The sequence below is a fragment of the Trichosurus vulpecula genome, chromosome 3 (assembly GCF_011100635.1).
Source record: "Trichosurus vulpecula isolate mTriVul1 chromosome 3, mTriVul1.pri, whole genome shotgun sequence".
In the NCBI taxonomy this organism is placed as follows: Eukaryota; Metazoa; Chordata; class Mammalia; order Diprotodontia; family Phalangeridae; genus Trichosurus; species Trichosurus vulpecula.
The window spans coordinates 169,138,129-169,148,173 of NC_050575.1; positions in this window are offsets into that span (position 1 = coordinate 169,138,129).

A 10,045-nucleotide genomic window follows, 5' to 3' on the forward strand; every position below is an offset into this window, starting at 1 on the left:
CCCGGGAGTACCTTTTATCATTTTCATTCAGGGCACAGGTGGGTCGCCAATGGAGACCAGGGAGGAGATAGGCCCATAATTAGATGCATTATGGAAGCTTTATGCCTTCTCTGGTAAGATTCTAGCCTGGATTCTAGCTTAAGCTATAGCACCATTTCCCTTGAGTCCTGTTCTTCCTCTCCACTATCCTAATCCTACCCATCCTTCCAAATTTACACAAATCCCACTTCCTCTAGGAAGCCTTACTCAACCATGCCATCCTGAAAGAAGAATAGCTCGTTTATATAAAATTATAGACTTAAAAAAACTGTATCTTTTGGATATCTTTTGTTTTTACATTATCTAGATTTTCCCTTGTATATTTTCCTTGCCCCTCTCAGAAAGCCACCACCTGTAACAAAGAATTTAGTAAGAAAAAAGAAAAGAGGAAAAAATTTTGCAAAACTGATCATGCATGGAAAAAATCTGACATCCTATCCAATGTTCCACACCTGTGGACCCTCACCTCTGAAAAGGAATGGTGGAGGGTATCTTCTCATATCTTTTCTTTGAGGCCAAGCTTATTCTTTATAATTTTATAAAATTCAGCTTTGATTGGCTTTATAGATTTTTTTCTATTGACATTGTTGTAGTCACTGTATGTATTGTTTTCATGACTCTGCTTACTTCACTATGCATCAATCTATTTAAATCTTTGGTTTTTTTCTGTTTTCATCACATTCATTGTTTCTTACAGCGTAGTAATAATTCCTTTACATTCATGTACCAGAATTTGCTTAGCCATTTTCCGGTTGATAGACATTTGCTTTGTTCCCAGTTCTTCGCTACCACAAAAATTACTGCTAGAGTTATTTTGGTAGAGGAGGGGCATTTCTTTTTGTCATTAACTTCCTTGAGATATATGCCTAGCAGTAGAATCTTTGGATATTTTAGTTATTTTGTTTTCATAATTCCAAATTGCTTTACAAAATGGTTGTACCAATTCACAGCTCTACAAACAATACACTACTATGCCTGTCTTTCCACAACCTCTCCAACATTGACTATTGAAAGACAGGAGTCTTTCATCATCTTTGCAAATTTGCTGGGTTGGAGGTGAAACCTCAGTGTTGTTTTGATTGTATTTCTCTATTATTAGTGATTTAGAGCATCTTTTCATGTCATTGCAATAGTATGCAATGCTTTGTGTGAGCACTGTTTGTTCATATACTTCTTTATTAGTGGATATTGTATCAAAGATATTTTATATGAAGAGGTTTTTCCTAGTCAACTATTTCCCTTCTTATTCTAGATGCATTGATTTTGTTTGTGCAAAAGTATTTCAATTTCATTCAATAAAAATTACCTATTTCATTTTTTATAATTGCCTCTATCCTGTTTGGTTAAGAATTCATCTCTCCCTCATAAACTGTCAACAGTATATGATCTGCTTCTCTTCTACTTTTTTATAGTAGAATCATAGACTTTCAGAGCTAAAAGGGACTCTAGATACCATGAAGCACAAGAAACTGACGTCTAGCAAGAGGAAGTTACTTGCCTACAGTTGTGTAGCAAGCATATGGTAGACCCTAGACTCAAATCAAGTTTCTAGTCTTTCTCCAATCCAGCATGCTTTCCAATTCACCATGAAGATTCCGAGTGCCTTACAGTTCACAAAAGACTTTCCACAACAACCTTATGAGGTAGATAGTACAAGTACTATGGTCCCCATTTTACAGATGAGGAAACTGAGGCTCAGAGAGCCTCAGAGATTTGTCTAGGGTCACATGGCTACTGAGTACTAAAGCCAGGATGTGTGTGTGTGTGTGTGTGTGTGTGTGTGTGTGTGTGTGTGTGTGTGTGTGTAGTAACTGGAATAGTGTTAACCAAATGTTTTCAAGCAGAGGAATTTCTATAATGATATGTAACATATCTTTTTGGTTAACAGCATCAATCATATATAAACAGTGAATGTACTAAGTAAGGTCCTCAGAAGCATCTTGCTCAAATTTTATGTCTTTACGAATAAAATAATTAGAGATAACAATGACATAGTAGATGGAGAACTGACCTAGAAACCATGAAGATCTCAGATCAAGTCCTGTCTCTGATTTCTCTGATAGGGACTGGAGGTGTGACCTTGGGAAAGTCACTTGGTGTTTGAAACAACTCTCTAAGATTCTAAGTCATGGAGAAGGTACTAACCTTCAGTAGTAGAGAGAATTCCTTGTACTAATGAAATCACCTTTCCCACCATGCCATGCTACTCTCTGATTTCTTATACCTTTGCATTGTTCCTCCACATCTATATTGCATTTATTCTTCACCTTTGCCTCTTAGGATCCCTAATTTCTGCCAAAGGATAGCTCAGGTATCTTTCCTGATTCCCACAACTATTAGAATTCTCTCCCACTGAAATTATCTTGTGTACCTTGTATATTTGTACTTACTTATTTCCACATTGTATTCATCCAGGAGAGTGTAAGCCCCTTGAGGACAAGGACTTTTTCATTTTGTCTTTGTATTTCCTTGCAGGTAATAGGTACTTAATATATGTTCCTCAGATTGAATCACCCATTCAGCACTTAAGTCTGGATCTATTACTTATTAAGTTGTTTATTGTCATTTAGCTTTTCCCAGGTTCTTCCTTCTGTCATTTATTAGACTATAAAGCTCCATGAGGTGTGTCTTTTTCATCTCTGTGTTCCCCCATGAGATCTAACATGATGTCTGGCACATAGTAGGAGGTCAGGAAATATTGGTTAATTTGATATGAAGTCTGTCTTGAAACTGCAGGTTCTTGGTTTCTTCTTTTCCTTTTGAGAAATGAGGTGTTTGCCAAGAACAGGACCCTGAAGTTTTTACCTTGATGTTGATTAGAATGGAGCCAGCACTAGGATGCTCTCAGGAGATAGATGTCTTTTTAAGAGCTCATACTCACTAGGAGAAATGCTCTTGAGTGTCAGTGTTCCCTCCCTCTCTGTAGAAGGAAAATCTAAGCTTCACCAGCAATGCCAGCTGTACGTGTTGACAGATTCAGTGGCTGCTGGGTGGTGTGGTTTGGAAGCTGCCCGGAAGTCCCCTTGACCCACAGCCAACATTGTGGGTTCAGTACCCCTGTGACTCAGTTAGCTTCATTTAGTTCAGCTCTGTGGTTACAGGCTGTGCCTCTGAGGTTGGCTACCTGCCTCGTAAACATCATTCCCCATTTTGTCCTGAATAACTGGATAATAGAAGCTGTAAAGACAGGTTCCTTCAGTTTCATTGTGTCCAGAAAAGGCCCAGCCCATCCCATGGTTGGATGGGAATAAATCACAGCAGTGTGACAACAGTAGTTAGAGTGCTAGACTTGGAGTCAAAAAGAACTGGGTTTAAGCCTTACCTCAGATACTATGTGATCTTGGACAGGTCACCTGCTCGCCAAGCTTCAGTTTAATCATCTTTAAAATGCAGGGATTAGACTCAATTACCTTGAAGTTCCCTTTGAGCACTGAATCTATGATGCATTTTACCAACAAAGTTGATTCTTTATTCTTTTTCTCTCTCTCTCTCCCCTCTCCATTATCTCTCACTCATTCTCTCTCTCTCTGTGTCTCTCTGTCTCTCTCTCATACACACACACACACACACACACACACACACACACACACACATACAAACACTCCTGAAATCCCAAAGTAAAAAATATGTACATACAAATGTATAATATTACATATTCTATAAATATCTATTACATAGCATAAATTTAGAACTAGATGGAGGCTTAGAAGTCATTTGGTATAAAGAGATGAAATTATTTGTCCAAAGTCACAGAGGTGACAGATTTGGAATTCAAATCTGACTTGAAACTCAGGGCTTTTTCCATGGTCTGTGTCACAGGGTTATTATAAGGAAAGTGCTTCGCAAAGTTTAAAACATTATCTAATTATGAGTTGCTATTATTGTTGTGATTTTTATAAAGAAAGAATTAAAGTTTAATTTTTCCCTCAAGATTACATTCACATGTGCATGCACTCGTGTGTGTGTGTGTGTGTGTGTGTGTGTGTGTGTGTGTGTGTGTAGTAACTGGAATAGTATTAACCAAATGTTTTCAAGCAGAGGAATTTAATGATATGTAACAAATCTTTTTGGTTTGTAGCATCATTCATATATAAACAATGAATGTATTAAGTAAGATCCCTAGAAGCAACTTGCTCAGATTTTATGTCTTTACAAATAAAATAGAGATAACAGTGACATAGTAGATGGAGACCTGACCTAGGAACCATGAAGATTTCAGATCAAGTCCTGTCTCTGATATCTCTGATAGGGACCGGAGGTGTGACCTTGGGAAAGTCATTTAGTGTTTGAAACAACTCTCTAAGATTTTAAGTCATGGAGAAGGTGCTAACCTTCAGTAGAAGGGAGAATTCCCTGTACTAATGAAATCACATAAGTTAGTCCTTATCTATCTATTATATATATATATACATATATATATATATAATACATACAGGATATTTTTTTAAAAATCCAAATAATTTTATAATAACATTCATATAGCTCTTTAAGGTTTCAGAGGGGCAGCTAGGTAGCACAGTGGATTGAATGTCAGGCCTGGGGTCAGGAAGACTAGAATTCAAATCCAGCCTCAGCCACTGACTGCGTGTCCCCGGGCAAGTCACTTAACCCCAGTTTGCCTCAGTTTCCTCATTTGTAAAGTGGGGATAATAACAGCCCCTGCCTTCCAAGGTTGTTGTGATGACCAAATGAGATAATAATTATAAAGCACTCAGCACAGTGCCTGGCACATAGTAAGTACTATGTGAATGTTATTGATTATTATTATTGATAGCAGTATTAAAAATATAACCAAACTACAGTTCTTTGAGCTAATGTTGAAGACTTGTCTCAGGAACAAGCTGAATTATAAGATAGTTTTGAAGTAGTATTAAAACAAATTTCAAAGTTTTTGTTATTTTGTAGGATCACATTCAAGTACATGGAGTTACTGCACTGACACGAACCATGAGTTAGGAAGCCTAGATTTTGGCTCTGGCTCTGCCACTGTTGCCTGGGTCTGGGCAAATCACTTCCTCTCTCTGGACATCAGCTTACCCAGCTACAAGACAGGGGATTGGTTCAGTCTCTGAGGTCCCTTCTAGGTCCGACTTTCTGAGTTCTAAGCTCCCTTCTGATTCCACAATTCTAGGATCCTGTGATCTATGAACCTATAAATAAATAGTGTAAACAAGATTGCAGAGGACGAGTTTAACCTCCTTGAAAAAACACTATCTTTCCTCCTTAGTGCTGCAGCGAACTTGGTCCTGCCCTGGTTAAATGATCACAAATTCCAAATTAGTGATTAATGGGGCTTTGCTATAAAATGAAAACTAATTAGGGGCAGCTAAAGCATAGGGGTGGTCCAAGGAGGAAGGGAGGCCAAATGGAAGCTGGGAAGAAAAAATGCTAATTCCTCTTCAGAGCAGCCAAATAATGAAGCCAAATGGGCAAATCCATGGAGTGACAGGGCCAAGGAGAAATCTCTTTAGTTCTTTTCTAAATTCCCTTCAGTGTGTTTGCGGACATCGGCCCCCAAACAAAGCCCGACCCCGGAGCTTCACAGAGAGGCCAGAATAATGAAGAGATAGCACATTAACAGAAGGGAGGGTCCTGACAGCCATCCAGGCAGCTGGATAGGATACAGGGGGAAAATGAAATGAAGGTAGTCATCCTTTGCAGAGTGGGGTGTAGGGTATGGAGAAGGTAAGGGGAAATAGAGGGACTGGGCTGGATGGGAAAGACACAGTGAGGACTGTTAGCAAAAAGAAAGAAGAGAAAAAGAAATCAGCCACTAAACTTCAATGTTATTCTCCCCACCCCTCCCCACCCCGCTCCCACCTCTCTGTCTCTTTTGCTTCAAGGGTTCCTGGAAATTAAAAATAAAATAAAATTCATAAAACTAGGTGATTCAAATGATGCTCCTAAATTAGGACCTGTTCATAGGCTCAGAAACTTACTAGCAATGTGACCCTGGATAAGTCATTTAACACTGTTGGCCTCAGTTTTCTCATCTATAAAATGACTTGGAGAAGGAAATGGCTAAACCACTCCAGTATTTTTGCCAAGAAAACCACAAATGGGGTCATGAAGAGTTGGACAAGACTGAACTCAACAAGTCCCCTTGGGAGTTGGGATACTTGTTTTAAAGAAGTTAAGCCCATGTTAGAAGTTGTACTTTGAGAAATTCCCTAACAGCCAATTGGGAAGACAGAGAGCCATAGCTAGCACAGGGCCCCTGGAGTTTTGCCCCAGCTCCTAACGTCTGGGGAGATGGGCAGGGTGAACTTCCTCTTTTCTCTGGGATGCTGACATATCAGGGAGCAGGTAGTATGTACTTCTTCACATTGACAGCTGTGGTAGGTGAGGAGGGGTTGGTGAAGGACCAGAAGGTATGGGAGAAACAGTATGTCGAGGAAGCATCCTTTCCCCTAACAAACCAGTTTCTTGGAAATTAATGGGTCGTTTGGAAGCAAAGTTGAAAAGCTCAGGAAAGTCCTAGCCATGAAGTTATACACTCCAATACCACATTTCTCCCCCACCTTCAAAATACACATCACAACTATAACCCCCCAAAACATCATCACATTCCCTTGTTCTGGACTGTCTTCCTCTATTATCACATTAATAGTGAGATCACACATGATAAGCACAGACCATCCATGCACCTCCTGCTCTGAGGATAGCCAGGATCAGAGGCAATGTCACTACAGAAGGACACACCGATTTACTTCAAGTCTCTGCCCGTCTGCTTGCCTGCTTCCTCAGGTGAATTTGACTCAGGCTTCAAAATTCCAAGTTACCACTCTGTTGGGAGGAAAGCCCACAAAGAAGGCAGTTTCTTCATTTTACAGCTACATCCCTAACTTGGCAATAAATGGGTAGATTGGTAGCAATGCTGAAAGGTTTAGCAAAACCTCCCTGTGAAGTTACACAGTCTTGGTCGGTATTTCTGTACATTTTATAAACATCCATTGACCAAGCTTGGTGGCATCTCTATGACACTGGTTCATTTTTGTAGAGTAATAAGTAAAGGTTGGTATGGCTATTCTGGGAACATAAAGGGGCAGAGCTGTGAGAAAGCCCTACAGGACACCTCGCCACCCTGAGGAAGATGACTTCTGGGACTCAAATTCAAAACAACACCCTTTACAGTTGTCCAAATTATTTTAGTCTCCATTCAACTTAATAAAATCAAGCCATACTAGAAATTTGCAACTGGCCTGGCCTTGAAAAATTACGTAGTCCAGTCCCCTCATTTTACAGAAGAACAAACTGAAGCTTGGTGGGATTAATTGATTTTCTCACTAAATTTCTCAGACCTTTAGAACCCCAAAGGCCCATACTAATTTGTCTTTCTAATTATTTGTTGCGCTTCCTTGTTCAGACCCAGGGTATTGAAAGTAGATGCTACTCCATGGTGAGCTATCTTGGGATAGTCAAGGAAGACTGTACTCGTTAGCAAATCTCCTTGACTCTACAGTACTCTTTACATGGCAGATGGTCCAAGGTAGGACAAAGTAAACAAGCTTGCAGGAAGTGGGCACTGAAGTCCTTAGAACCATCAGATCATAGCTCAAAAGTTGAAAAGAAACTCAGAGCTATACAGTCCAATCCTTTCATTTTATAAATGAGGAAACTGGAGCGCAGAAAGGGTGATGAGCCCAAGGTCACGCAAGAAGTATGAGAGATGGAATTTGAACTCAGGTTCTCTCATCCCAGCACAAGTGTTCTTTTCACTGTACTAGCTAAACAACTGAATAACCCTAGGCAAGTGCCTTGCTGTTTCCAAAGCTTTTCCCCTAAATATAAATGAAAGGGTTGGACTAAATAACTTCTAAGCTCTCCAGGTTGTGATGTTTTGTATTCCCTGATTCTATATTTTGTAATAGGGCATCTATGTGGTGTAGTGGCTAGAGTGACAGACTTGGAGTCAGGAAGACTCATCTTCCTGAGTTCAAATCCTGCCTCACACATTTACTAGCTGTGTGATCCTGGGCACGTCGCCTAACCCTGTTGGCCTCAGTTCCCTCATCTGTAAAATGAGCTGGAGAAGGAAAATGGCAAACCGCTCCAGTATCTTTGCCAACAAAACCTCAAAATGGGTCATGAAGAGTCAGACATGACTGAAACAACTTGACAACAACAGCAACATCTTGTAATATAGTGGGTGGTATAGACAGGGCTATAACTAGCCATTCTTATACCTTAAATAAATCACAGTAGGGAGCACTAGGCTTACTTGAGGTATGGTTTCTTGGGATCCAGAGGGAGGATGTATACTTGAAGATGTCAGAAGATTGCTAAACTTGATAAAAGAAGAAGAAGCAGCCTAAATACAAGACTACTAACACAGAGGTGAGGCTGGACAGGGAAAGGGAATGATGCTACTGGTTTCCTACATTTTATTGCCCTGGGTCAAAGCTCCAGTGTCTTTATCTTAGTTAGAACCATGAGTCTGGATGGACAAGATCAAGACCTTTACTTCAGTCCTCCAATGGAAATCTCCTTGGTACTGAGGAGGGATGTTGAAATCGGCCAGTTGAAGGAGGACAAACACTGCTCAATGGGAAAACATGTCAAGTGGGAAACACGGTGCTCCATGGGTGGTATTTGAGCCATTTCAAGAATTGTAGCTATATTCATATGTGACACAAAAGTGGAGCCTAACAACTCAACTGTGCTGTGGCCTCAACAGGTCAGTCCTGATTACCTTGTCTACCAGTAGGAGCTTCCAGAGCCAAATGAACCACGCCATGCTCTGTGTCACTATTTAAAACAGCTGAAATGAGCTAATTAGCCAAGCTGTGATCCAAATATTTTGGTCATTTAGACTCAGCCTTCTGTTCTTTGGAAGTGGAGCACATTATTAATGTTCACTGGCAAAATTTCAAGATGAGTAGATTGGAGAGATTTTAGGGGTGGGGAGTAACCAGGAAGAATTGAGTACAAATCATTAATTCCTTGAGCTTATTTCTCTGACAAACCAGAAAGTATCCACAGGAGGGAGATTGGGATGGTGAGCAGTTGGAAAACAAAGCCATGTGAGAGATGGCTTGGGTTTTATGTGAGATCGATTTCTTGTTCTGGTTAATCAGAGATCCATATCATACTGTTGCTAGGGACCTTAGGACATATGAGGCTACAATATAGTACATAAAATGTTAGGGCTAGAAGGGGCCTTGGTGATCAGATTTAGTCTAACCCATTCATTTTACAGATAGTTAAACTGAGACCCAGAAAGGGGAAAATGAGTTGTCTTCTGCCATATGCACTAAGTTAGTAGCTGAGCTGAAACTAGAATATGGTTCTCCTAGCCCATGGTTTCCTGTTTCCAGTTTACCAAGAAGCCCTTTCTCCATACTGTGTCCCCCTCTTGCATCTCTCTTTGGTCAGAAAACAATATGCCTGTGTATGTGTGCATGTGTATACTCAATGGGTGTGTTTCTCTTATTGGGTTTAAAATATTCAAGAGTAATCCCAGGAAATGAAGCCTGTCAAAGATATCTGTGTGATAGGGTTTCCCTATCAGATAATGCTCCTTTCTGCTTAATGAGCCAGAGGGGCATATAGCAGCCAGGGCTGGACATGTTACAGAAGGTCAAGGATCTGATCTTGCCACCCAAGCTCAATTGTTCTGTCTGGATATGCACAGATCACTGAATCGCTGTGTTCCAGCCTGGGGGTGGGCAATACCTCTGGGTGTATCCTTTTCATTCATTCACTTTGCTGTGATGTGATATGGGGTGTAGTTAGTAAGGTGACTGCATATCCATAGACTAGGTGTCTCAATGTTCCCCTGACTGCAGAAACCCTGCAATCTCTCAAACTAGATCTGATAGCCGTGTCATGTGATCAGCAGGGCTGAACTTGGGTTTCCCTTCTGTCCTCTACAAAGCCAGAGTATATGGTTCAGACTTGAGGCTGCAATTCTCCCTCCGCCCTGCGATTCATAGATTCGTTGAGTCTCAGAACCTAGAGACCTCAGAGGTTACCTTGTACACCCCTCTCATTTTACTGAGACCCA